This window comes from Budorcas taxicolor, chromosome 10 (assembly GCF_023091745.1).
Source record: "Budorcas taxicolor isolate Tak-1 chromosome 10, Takin1.1, whole genome shotgun sequence".
Classification (NCBI taxonomy): Eukaryota; Metazoa; Chordata; class Mammalia; order Artiodactyla; family Bovidae; genus Budorcas; species Budorcas taxicolor.
The window spans coordinates 12,816,470-12,834,174 of NC_068919.1; positions in this window are offsets into that span (position 1 = coordinate 12,816,470).

Below are 17,705 nucleotides of genomic sequence, written 5' to 3' on the forward strand. Positions count from 1 at the left end.
AGACACAGACTGATCATCTACTAAGTCACAGTGACAATCGATCTCCTTGATTCTGAGGTAAATTTTCCTATCATGAATAAATTCCAGACTAGAATCAAGTGGACAAATAAAATAATGCTACAGAACAGCTGGGGCCTCCTGGGCGGCTCAGTGGTAAAGAATCTGCCTGCTAATGCAGGAGACATGGGTTCAATTCCTGAGTCAGGAAGATACTCTGGAGGAGGAAATGCCAACCCACTCCAGTACTCTAGCCTGGAAGATCCCATAGACAGAGGACCCTGGTGGGCTATAGTCCATAGGGTCACAAAGAGTCAGACACCATTGATCAACTGAGCACCTGAGCATGAGAACGCACAGAATGACTACAACGGGGATTCCTAGATGTGTAAGAAAATTTTTTTAAGAAGAGTTTTTACTGTGTTCAGGGGTAAACCTGCCACACTTCGGCCTCCCCCGCCCCCCCCATTGACCAGAAATTAGATTTGAACTAAAGTAGCAGGGACTTCCTCAGTGATCTGCTTCCAATGCAGGGGGCACAGGTTTGATTCCTGGTTGGGAAACTTAAGATCTCACATTTCACGTGGCATGGCCACACACACACACACACACACACACACACACACACACACGACTGTAAAAATAATGTTAAAAATAAACAAAGTAGTTGTTAGTCCCTTGAGAGAATAAATCTGGTGCGGAAAGAAGAGGAACAGATTGGAAATAACTGAGGGTTAGTATGCAGATACCTCTTGTCTCTCCAGACAGACTATAAACAATTCAAAGGCAGAAGAAACCCTGTCTTTTCTTTTGATTCCTCACATAAATTATAGGAGTTATAAATACATGGTAGGTATATAAATATTTGTTAAATGAATGAGGTAAGCACAGTAGAGGAAAAATGTGAAGGATAAGACACCACAGAATCATAGGATTTTAGAGCGAGGAAGGTACTTTCAATCCTTTTTATAAATGAAGAAATGGAGGCATAAATGTTAAACAGCTTGCCTAAAGACCACATCCATCAGTTAATAACTCAACTCCCATGGCTTTAAATTTGGAGTTCTTCTATTCCATATTTCAATTAAAGAATGACAGAGAAGAAAGTAATTCCTGGGGGATCCCTGTATATTAATTCATGAATGTGAGCTTTGATGAACCAAAAAAGTTAACAGGTAAGTGAGAGAAGTTAAACCAGCTGGGTGGGGTAAGAAATAGAATGGCAGGTAAGAAACAGAATGAATGACCAAGAATCAGGGAAAAGTGTGAAACAGAAAATAAAAGAAGATAAACTAAGAGATATGGCAAGAAAAGTAACAAAAAAGATGAGTTAAAAAAAAGTGCAGAAATGGGAAGGAGAAAAGTGAGAAATGGTTAGAGAGGTTTGAAGAGATGGTATACGGGGAATTTTTAATGCTATTTATATGTTCAAGAATTTAAAAAAATATTCATTTATTTCTGGCTGCATCAGGTCTTTGCTGTCGGCACGCAGGATCTTCATGTGGGCTTCTCCCTTGTGATGTGCAGGCTCTGTAGCTGCAGCCTGTGGGCTTAGTTGCCACACAGCATGTGGGATCTTAGTTCCCCCAAAAGGGACCCAACCTACGTCCCCTGCATTGACAGGTGGATTCTTAACCACTGGACCACTAGGGGAATCCCAAACATATTTCTTAAATAAGCGTGACGACCATCTCAGGAAACTAAATTAGGATATTAGGAAAATAATAAGGAATAATGAAGAACCAACTACAAATACTGGGTATTAAAAATAATAAATTTTAAATCAAGTTTAATAATGAAATGAATATAAATACAGTTGAATATATTTGATACAATAGAAAAAATCAATATACTTGAAAATGAAATCAGTGAATAGATGATCAGAATAAGATATTAAGAAGGCATAAAGCAATTAAAAATATATATTATAAAAGTTTAAAAATATGGAGGCTTTAAAGAATAAGAGGACAACCCACAGACAAAGGAAACATTTGCAAAAGATCTATCTGACATAGGACTCTTTCCCAAAATATATAAGGAACATTTGAAACTAAACAATAAGAAAATTAATCAACCAATTAAAAAATGGGCAAAAGACCTGAACAGACACTTCACTAAAGACAACATACACGTGGCAAGTAAGCATCTGAAAAGATATTCAACATCGTATATCATTAGGAAAACGCAAAGTAAAAGAACAATAAAAAATCACCACACTCCTATTAAAATGGCCAAAATCTTGGGCACTGACACCACCAAATGATGGCAAGAATGTGGGGCAGCAGAAACTCACGCACCGCTGGTGAAAATGGAAGATAAATCATATAGTCACTCTGGGAGACAGTTTGGCAATTTCTTACCAAACTAAGCATACTCTTACCATATGATCCAGCAATCACACTTAGTATTTACCCAAATGACTTGAAAACGTGTAAACTCAAAAACCTGTATGTGATGTTTACAGCAGCTTTATTCATAATTGCCACAGTTGAAAGGAACTAAAATGTCTTTCAGCAGGTGAATGGATTAAGTAACTAGTACATCCAGACAAGGGAATATTTTTCAGTTCTAAAATGAAACCATGAAAAGACATGGAAGAACCTTACTTACTTAATATTACTAAGTGAAAAAAGCCAGTCTAAAAAGGCTATGTGCTGTATAATTTCAACTATATGACATTCTGGAAAAGACAAAACTATGACAGTAAAACTTTTTTATGAAACAGTAACAAGCTCACCAGTTGCCAGCAAGTTAGGAAGAAAGGATAAACAGCCTGAGCACAGAGGATTTTAAGGCAGTGAAACTATTCTGTTTGATACTATAACGGCACATACATGTTACTATACATTTGTTAAAACCCACGGAATGGACAACACAAAGAGTGAACCCTACTATAAACTGTGAACTTTGGTGACAATGAGGTGTCAGTGTAGGTTCATGGGTTATAACAATCGCATTGCTCTGGTGTGCTATGCTGATAGTGGGAAGAGCCGTACTTGTTGGTGGAAGGTGTACATAGACACTCTCTACAATTTCTGCTCAATTTTGCTGTGTATCTAAGACTATTCTAAAAAATAAAGTATAATTAAATGGAAGAAGAATTAGTTGTGAAGAGTTAGTTGTGAGCATATATGGAGGCCAGGAGAAACAGTCGATATCTAAATAATAGGACTTTCAGAAGGTAAGAAAGAAACAGAAATGAGGAATAATGAGAAATAATGACCAATAATTTCCAAAAATTAAAGATATGTCAGTTTGATATATAATAAAAAATACCTAGACACTTTTTAAAGAAATCTTAGAACATCTCAAAGAGAAAATTCTAAAAATTCCCCTCCCAAAAGTAGCTCACCTACAAGAAAAAAAAAAAAATCTAGGTTTCTAATTATTGCTAGTAATAATGTATGTAAATGGAGTTAATATTTTTTAAATGTTGTAAAAATAAAATTGAATATATAACTAAGTGAAAGTGTGTCTGTCCGTCTTGTCTGACTTTGTGACCCCATATAATTAAACTATTATTTAAACACAAGGATGAAATAAAGACATTCTTAGGAATGTAAGTACTCAGATGGTTTACCATGAAAACTGATAAACAAAAAAATCAAAATACCAGTTCAAATGCTATAAATCTAGGCAGCTCAATAAAATATGGCAAGAAAGAGGGAGTAAATAACTTAAAGGGACTTCCCTGGCAGTCTAGTGGTCAAGACTCAGTGCTCCCAATGCAGAGGTGCTAGTTTGATCCCTGGTCTGGGAAGATTCCACGTGCCTCATGGTACGAAAAAAAACAAAGCCCAAAACTTAAAAGGTTCACTCTTGTTAAACAATGGAAGTGGGGAGAGAGAATGAAGGTAGAAAAAGAAGAAGGAGAAAAAAAGTATACCATAATAATCTTGAATATTAAAAGACTTGAGAATGTTAACATGATGGGGACAGAGAGGAGGGCCTACTAAAATACATGCCTTGTTTAGCGGTGAAGATAGATATAATCAATAAGTTTAAAAATTTGACAAATATAAATATCGAACAGGACTTAGTGACTGAACAACCATCACCAATATAAATAAGAATCTAAGTAAAGGGCAACCACTAGAAGAATAAAAATAGAAAATATAATTTTAAAACTGGCACCAAAAAATTATTTATCCTCAGAAATTGGAAAACAGAAAGAAAAAAAATTAGGGTAAATAGAAAACAAAGAGTAAAAAAAGAGTAAAAACAAAGAGTGATTCCTGATGTAATAGTACGATTTTAGCATACTAAAAATCTGAGAAAGCACACTTAGAAATAACATGCCAATCTTCTTACTGATCCTTGAATAAATCAGGTGTGTTCCAGCCTCGGACCTTTTCATCCTTCCTGCTTTCTCTGCCTGGCATAGTCTTCCCAGATGCTGGCTGGTCGAATCTGTGTCTCCTGCTCTGGGAGGTGGATTCTTTACCACTGAGCCAACAGAGAAGCCCAGGATAGCATGCTAAGTAAACATGTTAACTAGATATCTGTGGGGGAAAGGGAATGGGAGCGAAGGCGAGGATAAAATGAAAACAGGACCCCAGACAGTCAAGGACGAAAGAGTACCATGTAGTCAGAAATACGATTAAATCAATTCTCTATACCTGAGGCTTCCTCGCCACACTTCCTCCCAAAGAGATATTTAGCCACTGGTTTCAGCAAAACTTGGGCGGTACTGGTGGCTCAGATGGTAAAGAACCTCCCTGCAATGCAGGAAACCTGGGTTCCAACCCTGGGTTGGGAAGATCCCCTGGAGAAGGGAATGACAACCCACTTCAGTATTTGCGCCTGAAGAATTCGATGGACAGAGAAGCCTGATGGGCTTCCATGGGGTTACAAAAAGTCAGACCCAACTGAGCGACTGACACTTTCAGTCTTTTTTTCCCAGCAAAACTCAAATCATTGTGACCTTGAGAAGACCCACTTCAGTAAAGTGATAGTAAGAAGAAAGCCCAACTAGAATGAGCTGAGTAGAGAATGGAGGAAGTATATATAAACCTTTGCAGGAGTTTTGATACAGAGGGAAGCAGGAAAGTGGTGTGGTAACTTCAGAAGACATGGAACCAATCACAGACTTTTCTAAAGAAATGAACAAAATTAAGGGGGTATGCCAAGATCAGTCATCCAGCAGAGATGGGAAATGGAGAAGAAAAAGATAACTGTAAAAGCCTTGAGAAAGTATGAGAAGATGGAGTCTAAAACAGAGGATCTAATCATAGAGACAAGGATTTCTCTACAAAAACAAACTTCCCATACAAATGTTTAACAATGATTCTTCTGAATATGTGGGCTCTGGCAATTCGGGTTCTTAACTTTTTTTGGATATACCTCTTTGAGAATCTGATTAGCGCTATGGATCTTCTCTCTCTTAAAATACACATACTTATTTAGATAGATATTCAGATAGAACTTTACGTACAACTTTAAGGGGGTCACTGAACCATGCTCCCCAAACTAATCCATAGAGAAGTCTGTTTTGGGTGGGGTTTTTTTGCTTTTAATTTTTAATTAAAGCATAACGAACATATAAAAAACTAGAACTTCAGGAAAGTGAACACAACAGTATCATTATATATACTTTTGCTGCTGCTGCTGCTGCTGCTGCTAAGTCGCTTCAGTCGTGTCCGACTCCGTGAGACTCCACGGACGGCAGCCTACCAGGCTCCCCCGTCCCTGGGATTCTCCAGGCAAGAACACTGGAGTGGGTTGCCATTTCCTTCTCCAATGCATGAAAGTGAAAAGTGAAAGGGAAGTCGCTCAGTCATGTCTGACTCCTAGCGACCCCATGGACCGCAGCCTACCAGGCTCCTCCATCCATGGGATTTTCCAGGCAAGAGTACTGGAGTGGGGTGCCATTGCCTTCTCCGATATATACCTTTAAGAAACAGAATAGTACCAGTAACTGGAAGTCCTGAATCCCCCTTCAGTCCTCCCAAAAAGAACCACTATTTTGACTTCTAGCACTGAATTATTTTTGTCTGTTTCTGAACTTTATATAAATGGAAGGTAGAAGGATTCATACAGGATGTATTCTTTTGGTCCAGTTTTTTTCACTCTACACTGTTTTTGATATTCAGTCATACAGCAGTGGAGAAGGCAATGGCACCCCACTCCAGTACTCTTGCCTGGAAAATTCCATGGACGGAGGAGCCTGGTAGGCTCCGGTCCATGGGGTCGCAAGGAGTCGGACACGACTGAGTGACTTCACTTTCACTTTTCACTTTCATGCATTGGAGAAGGAAATGGCAACCCACTCCAGTGTTCTTGCCTGGAGAATCCCAGGGATGGGGGAGCCTAGTGGGCTGCCATCTCTGGGGTCACACAGAGTCGGACACGACTGAAGCGACTTAGCAGCAGCAGCAGCGGCAGCAGCATATAGCAGTAGTTTGTCCACTTTCATTTCTGTATTGTTTTTCATTTAGAATATCATAATTTTATGTATCCATTCCACTGTTAATAGACATCTGGATTATTTCCAAAGTTAGGCTATTACAAATAATTACAAAGCCATGTACAAATTATTTTCCAAATACACCTACAAATAAAGGTGGTAGGATATAGGATAAATGTATACCCAACTTTGCTACATAATGACAGTGTTCCAAAGTGACTGTAGTAAGACCTTACATTTGATGAGTAAGATGCCTTAGAAATAAAAACTTACTCTTTTTGAAAGCAGAAGCATTTCTCTGACTGATCTCTCTAAAATACTCAATCAGTTCAGTCACTCGGTTGTGTCCGATTCCTTGCAACCCTATGGGCTGCAGCACGACAGGCCTCCCTGTCCATCCCCAACTCCAGGAGCCGGCTCAAACTCATGTCCATCAAGTGGGTGATGCCATCCAACCATCTCATCCTGTCGTCCCCTTCTCCTCCTGCCTTCAGTCTTTCCCAGCACCAGGGTCTTTTCAAATGAGTCAGTTCTTCGCAGCAGGTGGCCAGAGTATTAGAACTTCAGCTTCAGCATCAGTCCTTCCAGTGAATATTCAGGACTGATTTCCTTTAGGATGGACTGGTTGGATCTCCATGCAGTCCAAGAGACTGTCAAGAATCTTCTCCAACACCACCGTTCAAAAGCATCAATTCTTCAGCGATCAGCCTTCTTTATAGTCCAGCTCTCACATCCATACATGAAAAAAACCCCAAAAGAATTTTTGGCTTATTCAACACAAGTTTATTGTAGTTTTGTTTCAGTTAAGTCATTGCTGAATACAGCGATACCAACACTATAGAAAGAGCAGCTAAGTGCTCTGGATCAGTTTGGAGAAGTTCAAATCCTAGCTCTATTATTAGTTTATTATACAAGCAAATAAACAAGTGCTTAGGGTATGGCAAAAAAAAGTTTGAGTAATTTTACTTAAATATGAGGTATCATTTTAAGAAATCAAAACTTTGCTGATATTGCTTATCTATGTTTTGGAGTTGATTTTGTTCTGAATTATAGAAGTAGCATAATAGTCACTTCAAGGCTTGATGCTGTAAAGGTTTAGAGACAGGAAATTCTGATGGATACTCTTCATCATTTAACTAATAAATACTTACCAAATGGTTATTGAAAAGGACATGTGTCAGCTCTATTTTTGACCATCCGGCATAAGAACTCCTTTACTATATTAAAAAAATCTGCCACGGTGTCTTAGAAGCCCTAGAGTCAACCATGAAAGCCAAGAAGAGGAGATAACTTGTTTCCCTATTTAGGGACCAGGTACATAGATTGGACAATTAGATGCTTTCACGCAGAATGAGAATATAGAGCTAAAATTGGAGAGTTTAAAAGTCATTCTTAGGGCAGTGACATACAGTATCCAGTGGTGGTGTTCGAACAATGGCCTCCAATATCCTGCGGAGGAGTCAATGGTGTCTTCAACAGGAAAAGGACATTTCCGTGGCATAACTTTGGCCATAGTCAAGCCAAGCCTTGAGGCTGGTTAGTTGGTTTCCTATTTGTTCTCAGAGTTTGGTTCTCCAGTCTTTCAGTCACTTCTGTAAGCTAACTAACATCCTTCCAATAAATTCTTTTCAACCAAAGTTGATTTCTGTAGTTGGCAAACAAGAAGCCCAAAATGATAATCTTACCATATGCCAGGCTCTGTACCAGGCACTGGGAACACAAAGACAAATAATTTATGGCCCTGCCTTACAGGAGTTTGAGAAGGCAGACAGACAGACAGACAACTACTGTAAGTGATAAGTCTATCACAGAAGTAATCACAGATAGTACACGGACACATGGTTTAGGCTTCAAGGGTCAGAAAAGAGTTATCATCTACATTTTGAAAGATGAGTAGGGTAATAGAAGAGAGAAGAATATTCCAAACAAAAGGAGCAACAAGTAAAAGTCGTATTGCCTTCTCTTTGCTCATCACTTCCTTCCAAGGATAAAAGTGACAAAAGGCGAACTGAAGAAGTTGTGGAAGCGGATGAGAAACAGTTACAATTTGTGATCTGGGTGACAGGTCACAAACTTTTGAGCTTGCTACAGGAAAATAAACTTTATACTTAAAACACATACACCCACCATTACTGCTCTTGCCACAACTATCCTTTCTTTCTCACCTGTATCAGTCACTTCTCAGAACAGTCAACTACGGATCTCTGAATTTGATTGGTTTTTCTTTTTTTGTTTGGTTGGTTGGTTGTCTGTGATAGGGGTGGTATAGGAGTCATGAATGAGTGGATAAAGGAATTGAAAAGAGAAGTAAAGGTGTTAACCAACTGATCAGTGTAATGAAGCAAAAAGTGTCCTGCCAACTGCTCACACTACTTTTGCTCAAAGGTAGGTACAAACACCACAGGAGAAAAACAGCTGATGTAAAATACTTTATAAAAATATTGTGTGTATGCTTTTTCCTTCAAAATTACAAAATTTCAGTACTGACATGGGTCATTCTCAGAGCTTTATCTTTTAAAATTATACTAGGCTTGTGCTATGCATTGTTTTCACTCTTTACTTTTATAAAAACTGTGATCTTCATAAGTTTTAAAAGCCCTTGCATTTCAGTCATCCACTGTATAAAGTTCTATGCTTGAACAGGAAAAACAAACACACACACACTATGTAAGTAAACTAATCAACCAACCACTCTTAAAAAATTTTGATAAAAGAGGCTGAAAGCAAATGAGCAGTAAAAGCTCATTTCCACAAGTGACATTACAATACAAATTCAGAATTTGAGCATTCTAAAAATCTACAATTCTCCTTTTAAAAAAGAAGTATTTACTAACAAGTGAAGGACAGATATGAAAAAATAAGCTTTCATTTCGGCTCCATTAACCTGAATGCTGTAAAATTCACTTCAGCTATACCAAACTCCACACCACCTTTGTAAATTCAGTTCTTCCTGTCAGAATGCCCCTGTGACGGCCAGCTCCTGTGTAATATGTGAGACCTGCTCCTTGAAGCCTTTCCTAATCCTGCTCCCCAGGAGAGACTGTCCTTCTCTTACACTTCAAGACCATCCTGTACATATCTCTATTATGATTATCACATTAATACGATCATTGTTTCTTTGAACATCTACTCTTCTCAACTAGATTAGGAATTCTTTGAGAGAAAGCAGGCAATGTTACATCTCTATCTCTGTAAGTATCTGTTTTAGCACAGTCCCTGGGAAAGGACAGGCAGTCAGTAAACGCTTGTTGAATAGAAAATGACACGATGTGTTAACAATAATATTAATATAAGACTGATTGTGTTCAGGAAATAGCATGATTCAAACTTTAAATTCTGTATGCAGAAACTAAAAACATCACTTCCACTGGTTCCTATTTTTAAAGGGGGAGATATTTTGATAGCTTTCACAATATGGATTGGGATGAAATAACTTTTAAGTTCTTTTCGACTACATAAAGCTTAATGAGTTGTCTCTTTTTAATTTAAAAAAAACCCTTAATTCTATTTCACATCGTTTACTGTCCCTTTGCAATCACCACATTTTAGGGTACCCCTGAGCCTACACCCCTCTTCCCTGAGAGCTGTGTGCCCTGCATCTACTCCTCTACTAATAAAAATGAGGACTGAAACGTTCTCTGAAATCTTGGTTTCATCAGCCACAGCTGATTGGACCAGACACAGACATCTGCCTCAAACTGGACTTTTTCCCAGGGTTTAGAATGGGATCACAGAACCATGAGTGAATATATGAATTTAAGAGTTAGAGGACTCACTCAGCCATGCGCAGTGGTAAAAGACAACACGCAGAGAGAGAGAAACGAAGCAGACAAGTTGGGGGAAGCACAAGAGACCATGCTGCCCCAGGGTGGGGAGAAAACAGCTTTCTAAGTTACTGGTGACTTTCCAGTTTCTGGGTCCCCTCCCCCTCACAAAAGCCTGGTTGTAATATTAATAATTCTACCTTCAAAGTACTGGGAAAGCCCTAGTATCCTTGCCAAGAGCACTGATTTCCTTTTCAAAGTAAATTAGTTTGAATTTGGTTTCTAATATTTACAAAGAAAAGAAATTTTATTTTAAAACCTCGAAAAAGAAAAGATCAAGTAGGAATACCAAAATGACAGTAAACCACAGAAGGAAAAAAAAAACAACTTTGTTAAAAATGGCTGTTACACTGGTATCTTCAGTCATTTTTCAGCATAAGAAAATCAAAAATATTCACCAACCACAACAGGCTCAAACAACAACCTATAAATCCAACTTTAGCACAGTTGTCAGTATGGAGAAAATTCTATTTCAAAGTTCAGGGGAAAAAAAAGATTAAATAAAAGGGAGTATCTCAGAGCTTATTAGAACAAATTATTTTACAAACAGAAATAATACCACTTACTACAATTCTGACCAAAAATGGGATGGGAATATGTCTGGTGGTGATAATAGCCAGTCCCATCTAACAAGCCTAAGTATCAGTATACTGTTTTCCCCATCCATCTATAATGCTCAGTGGTAGAAGACAGTGATCTTAAAAAATAGTGAAAAAGGAAGTAGAACAGTCAGTAGCACAGTCATTATATGGCATTAACGTCTAGAAAAAAAAAACCAACTAATATATTTTTCTTTGAAATTAGTTTATTAGTAAGAAGATTCCTTTAGCAACTCAGATTTAAAAAAAGAAAATGAGTTTGTTTAGAAACAATTTTCAAAGGGATAATGAAGGAGTGAGAAGACATATGTATACCTGTTACTGATTCATGTTGATGTATGGCAGAAGCCAACACAATATTGTAAAGCAATTATCCTCCAATTTAAAAACGAGGAAACAAAAAAGAGTGAACACTGGCAACTTCTACTGTTCAAAACAAATATTTATAAGAAAAACTGACTAGTTTCACATAGTTAAGATTTAGCAAGATGGGGAAAATCTACAAACATAATAGAAAGTTCAGAGATAAAAAGAAACCGAAACAACCAGTACGTCTATCAAATTTGTCAAGATTACATAGACAGTTCTGGGTATTAAGAAAAAAATGAGATGTTAGAGTAGAAGAAAAAGCTTATGAAAAATTAAACAGTGACTGCCATAAAAAAGATTTTAAGTAAACAAGTCCCAATTGTTTACAATAATGAAAGCAGGCAGAGGTATCGATCATTTTTAATGACTTATACTGCTTCCAGACTGTACTTACTGAAATTACATTTGATTATGATTGTCCAATATTCTGAGAATTTAAGTCTAGAAATGAAGGAATACTCTGCAGGTTTGACTCTGAAGTGGGAATTTTTCCAATTTCCCCATTCTGCCCTGTTGTTCAATCTTTCTCTGCAACATACTTCAGTTTAACTCCCAAATTAATAAAAAGCACAGTATCAGCAGAGCTACCACTCTCACACCTTAATCCATAATAGGAAAGGCTGGATAATGCTACAGAACAGACTATATGAAGATTTAGTGTACAATAAGGGCATTCCTAGAGTTTAGTATTATTAATAAGTTTTAAAAAAGTGTGCTGGAATTTAAATAACTAATGAAATAGAACAATGAAGAAATGCTAATTATTATTAATGCCAATTTAAAATCTGTGACAGAACCCCAAATGCCAGCGCTACTAGAAAGACTAATAGTTTGCCAAAACATTCTCGAAAGCTAGGAATTTATCTTTCATTTTAAAAACCAGAATTACATGGTTTGTTCATTCATTTGATAATTCTAGGATAGTGGGGAGACTTGAATACATAAATTAAAACATTTGAAGAGCAGCAATGACTATAACAGATTACTTAGTGAACACTAAACAAGTGCTTTTTCATAAGAGGAGAGTGAAAAAGTTGGCTTAAAGCTCAACATTCAGAAAACGAAGATCATGGCATCTGGTCCCATCACTTCATGGGGAATAGATGGGGAAACAGTGGAAACAGCGTCAGACTTTATTGTTTTGGGCTCCAAAATCACTAGAGATGGTGAGTGCAGCCATGAAATTAAAAGACGCTTACTCCTTGGAAGAAAAGTTATGACCAACCTAGATAGCATATTCAAAAGCAGAGACATTACTTTGCCAATAAGGTCCGTCTAGTCAAGGCTATGGTTTTTCTAGTGGTTATGTATGGATGTGAGACTTGGACTGTGAAGAAAGCTGAGCACCAAGGAATTGATGCTTTTGAACTGTGGTGTTGGAGAAGACTCTTGAGAGTCCCTTGGACTGCAAGGAGATAGAACCAGTCCATTCTAAAGGAGATCAGCCCTGGTATTTCTTTGGAAGGAATGATGCTAAGCTGAAACTACAGTACTTTGGCCACCTCATGCGAAGAGTTGACTCATTGGAAAAGACTCTGATGCTGGGAGGGATTGGGGGCAGGAGGAGAAGGCGACAACAGAGGATGAGATGGCTGGATGGCATCACTGACTCGATGGACATGAGTTTGAGTGAACTCCGGGAGTTGGTGATGGACAGGGAGGCCTGGCGTGCTGCGATTCATGGGGTTGCAAAGAGTCCCGCATGACTGAGCGACTGAACTGAACTGAAACAAGTGCCAGGCACTGTTCTAAATGCTTTACCTGCAGTAGCAAATTTAAGTTTCACAACAATCTTATGAAGAATTACCCCCATTTTACAAAAGGAAAGAAACTGAGGTACAGACACATAATAGGCAGTCAAATAGCAAAGCCAGGTTTCAATCTGAAACAGTTTGGGTCTAGATCAACTACTTTATTCATTCATCAAACTCTTAACTGAGTGTCTTCTCTGTGCCAGAAGCTGTTATATTTGCTTGAGATGTAACACAGTTGCTAACAAATTATTTCAGAAGGAACTTGATAATCCAGACAAGAGGATGGGCCTGACAACCCACAGAATGGAAGAAAATATTTGCAAACAAAGCAACCGACAAGGTATTAATCTCCAAAATACACAAGCAGCTCATCCAGCTCTGTGTAAAAAAAGAAAAAAAAAGGTCAGAAGATCTAGATAGATATTTCTCCAAAAACAACATTCAGATGGCCAAAAAGCACATGAAAAAAATGCTCTACATACCTAATTATCAGAGAAATGCAAATCAAAACTACAATGAAGTATCACCTCACATCAGTCAGAATGCTCATCGTCAAAAAGTTTACAAACAATAAATGCTGGAGAGGGTGTAGTGAAAAGAGAGCCCTCCTATACTGTTGGGACTATAGGTTTGTCCAGCCACTACTGAGAACGGTATGGAGATTCCCTAAGAAACTAAAAATAAAACTACCATATGATCCAGTAATCCCGCTCCTGAGCATACACCTGGAGGAAAGTTTAATTTGAAAAGATACATAGCTCAAAGTTCATAGCAACACTATTTACAACAGCCAAGACATGCAAGTAACCTAAATGTCCATCAGCAGATGAATGGATAAAGAAGATGTGATACCTACACAACAATAGAATATTACTCAGCCATAAAAAAGAATGAAATAATGCCACTGCAGCAACATGGATGGACCTTGAGATTAGTGTATTAAGTGAAGTCAGAGAAAGAAATATCATACAATATTGCTTATATGTGGACTCAGGAACGATAAAAATAAACTTATCTGCAAAACGAAGTCACAGATATAGAAAACAAACTTGTGGTTACCAGGAAGGGGAAAGGGATAAATCGGGAGATTGGGAGTGACATACACATACTACTATAAACAAAATAGATAACTGACAAGGACCTACTGTATACATAGGGAACTCGACTCAATAATAGACCTATACAGGAAAAGAATCTTAAAAAGAGTGGCTATAAGTGATTTACTTTACTCTATAGCAGAAACTAACACAAAATTGTAAATCAACTATATACCAATAAAATTTTTTTTTTAAAAAGAGCATGGGTCTGAGAAGGCTTTCTAGAAGTAAAGCCTACACTGAGTTTTAAAAGATTCAGAGGAGTTAGAGAGGCAAAAAGAAAAGGGAAGAAAATGAAGTCATTCCAAGCAGGACTAATAAGCAATGGTAAACAATTCAGAAATAGCATGTACATTCAAGGAATCTTCAAAAAGTAGCTTTATACAGCTGAGTGGAAAATGGAAAGCAGAAATTTAAAGAGTTAAGATTAGAGCTGCTGCTGCTGCTAAGTCGCTTCAGTCGTGTCTGACTCTGGGCAACCCCATAGACAGCAGCCCACCAGGCTCCCCCGTCCCTGGGATTCTCCAGGCAAGAACACTGGAGCGGGTTGCCATTTCCTTCTCCAATGCTGGAAAGTGAAAAGTGAAAGTGAAGTCGCTCAGTTGTGTCCAACTCTTAGCAACCCCATGGACTGCAGCCTACCAGGCTCCTCCATCCACGAGATTTTCCAGGCAAGAGTACTGGAGTGGGGTGCTATTGCCTTCTCCGGTAAGATTAGAGAAGCAGTCTCAAATCATGATGAGGCTTGATGACCTGCTAAAGAGTTCAACCTTTATTCAGTTGACAACAGGATGTTAAACAAGAATTTCCTAACTGTGTTTTAGATCTACTAGTCTGGCAATTCTGACATGAATTTCACGGAGATAAAACCAAAGACAGGAAAACCAGTGAGAAGGTAAGGAAGCAGTTCCTAATAAGGCAGGGGTTAAGACAGGAATACTAGGGCAATGATTGACTGAAAAAATATTTAGGTGGGAAAATCAGCAGAATGCACAGTACATGAATGGATGCAAGGAGAGAAAGGAGGAAACGTGAAAGACTCCCGTTTCTTGGATGATGAAGTCAATAGTCAAGATGTTTCTGAAAAACAATAGATCAAAGAAAAACTTTCGACAGGTAAATAAGTACAGTTTGGACAAATGGAGTTTGAAGTGAAGATACATACATAAGCAGTTAGATAAGAATCTCTGATGCTTTGGAACAATAGTAATATTGGAAAAATAGCTTGGTGGGTAACTGAAACTACAGGGATAACTGTGACTTGCTTACTGTAAAGGCTAAGCGCAGCTGACTAACCCTGGGACCACCACTTCTTTTAGGACAGGCAGAGGAAGGCAAACCCTCAAAGGGAATGATCAACACACTGAGAAGCTCCAGGATTAACAGAAGAGGGCAGCATTAACAGAAGCGGCAGTCAAGGGGCTGAACTTCAGCATTGCTCTCCTTGGCTACCTTAGCAAGAGCAAGGTTAGCGATCTAAGAATTAGAAACTAGACTGCAATGGATAAAGAGTAGAGGACAGAAAAGATGTAATTTGAACCAATGCAGATTGTTGTCAATTTTCTCATCTATACATTTGAGGCAGTGGGTTATTTTGAGCACTAAATGACTTACTACATGGAACCTCACCTATAAGTAATACCACAGGTCCTCAAGCTCACTACACATAGCCATACTGGGCGCCTTTCTGTTCTTATTTCAAACTCCTTTAGATGGCAAGGCTTTGCACTTGATGATCTCCCCTAAGAATCATGCTTTTCTCAGCTCTTCACATTAAGCTCTTTCTCATCTGTCAAATATCATCTACTAAGAGAGGGCCTCCCTAAGAAGTACCTTAAGGACCCTCTCAATCATTCTCTCACATCATCATGTTTTACTTCTTTTGTAACTCTAATGATACTTTCAACTTTTCTTGTTTATTTAGAGGTAATACAGCAAAGTGATTAAGTGTAGGCTCCACAAGCAGACTGGCTGCATACAAACCGCAGCTCTGCCATTTACTAGCTATGTGACCCTGGAAAGAAAGTGAAAGAAGAAAGTGAAGTTGCTCAGTCATGTCCGACTCTTTGCGACCCCATGGACTGTAGCCTACCAGGCTCCTCTGTCCATGGGATTTTCCAGGCAATAGTCCTGGAGTGGGTTGCCATTTCCTTCTCCAGGGGATCTTCCCAACCCAGGGATCGAACCCAGGTCTCCCACATTGTAGACAGACGCTTTACCATCTGAGCCATCAGGGAAGTCATGTGACCCTGGACAAGTTGCTAAATCTCTCTGTCCTAATCTTCTCAGCTTTTAAAGGAGCAAAATAATAAAGTACCTACCTCACAGACTTCTTGAGGGAATTAAATGAGCTAATCCATGTAAAAATCATTATAAGAATATAAGTAAGTTCTGAGCACTCATATTCTATTTATTTACTTGCAAGGATCTTAATACTCCACTGAACTGCATTTTTCAAAATGTACTATTAAAGATATTTGAAGTTGCAATAACAACTCTGAGCCCAAATCATAAATATATCAACCAATAACCAAATGAAGGAGTACTGTTCTGACTAAGCCTCAGGAAGTGTTACTTTCATAAAAGAGAATTTTTCTGGCCACAAAAGTCAGAGAAGGAAAAAAAAAAGAGTTAAGGCTCTTTAATAAGTAAGGGAAATTTTTGGTAAGTTATATATAGAATTACTATGTAATTTAAATCAGCCTATAAAAAGCAAAACTAAAATATGAAGAACAGAGAAAAGAAGGTCTTGAAAAGTTCTGACCTAAGTAACTTTGAAAACAGTGTTTTGACTAGGAACTTTCAAAGACAAAAGAATTTAAGGGAAAAAAAAAAATAAAACTTCTCTAGTTGGTAAAGTCATTTCTCACTGGGATATGATTAGCAATTATGAAACTATACATGTATAATGAGACTGAACAAACAAGGAAGTGGACAGCGGATGGTGAGAACCAGGTTCTTCATTTCTGGAGAATACGGTCACAAATAAGCAAAGGAGTTAAGGCTAGGATGAACCATGTGTTACTGAAGTAGAGTCAAAAAGATATTAGTATGAACTTATGATTAGCTTCATATAGATACAGATGTACATATATAAAAAAGTTATATAATTGTATACATGGGTTAGCATACATACATATATCTCCTAGGTCTGTACACTGAGGTCTAAAAGCAATGATATCCCAACAGCAATGAGCATACCCAGTGCCCAAATCTTGGTTTCTAATACCCTTCTCTAATGAAAGTAACCAAGGATCCTTAAATAAATGATTGATTATAGGGCTGGAGCAGGGAATATAAAAGATTAACCTGGAGAATTTTGTAGTGCCAGAAAGTAGGAAAGGGCTCAAAACCCAACAACAATGGTTTCTGTCCTGCTGGTTACAGGGACCAACCAGAAAGAGGTGGAATAACTTGCGCAACAGAATACAGAATAGGAGTAAAACTCAAATTTAGAGATGAATATCCATGAGTCCACACTGATATACATGATGAAATTTAAAAATGGGGGAGAAAAGGAACACCTCCTTTAAACAAGAATTCCAAATAATTGTGTAGATACTCACCCCTGGAGGAGCTGGAGCTTAACTTCCCACCTTAACTTTCCCATTGAGTATGGTCTGCTCTTAGTTACTAGTTCCTAAAAAGTAGCATATGGA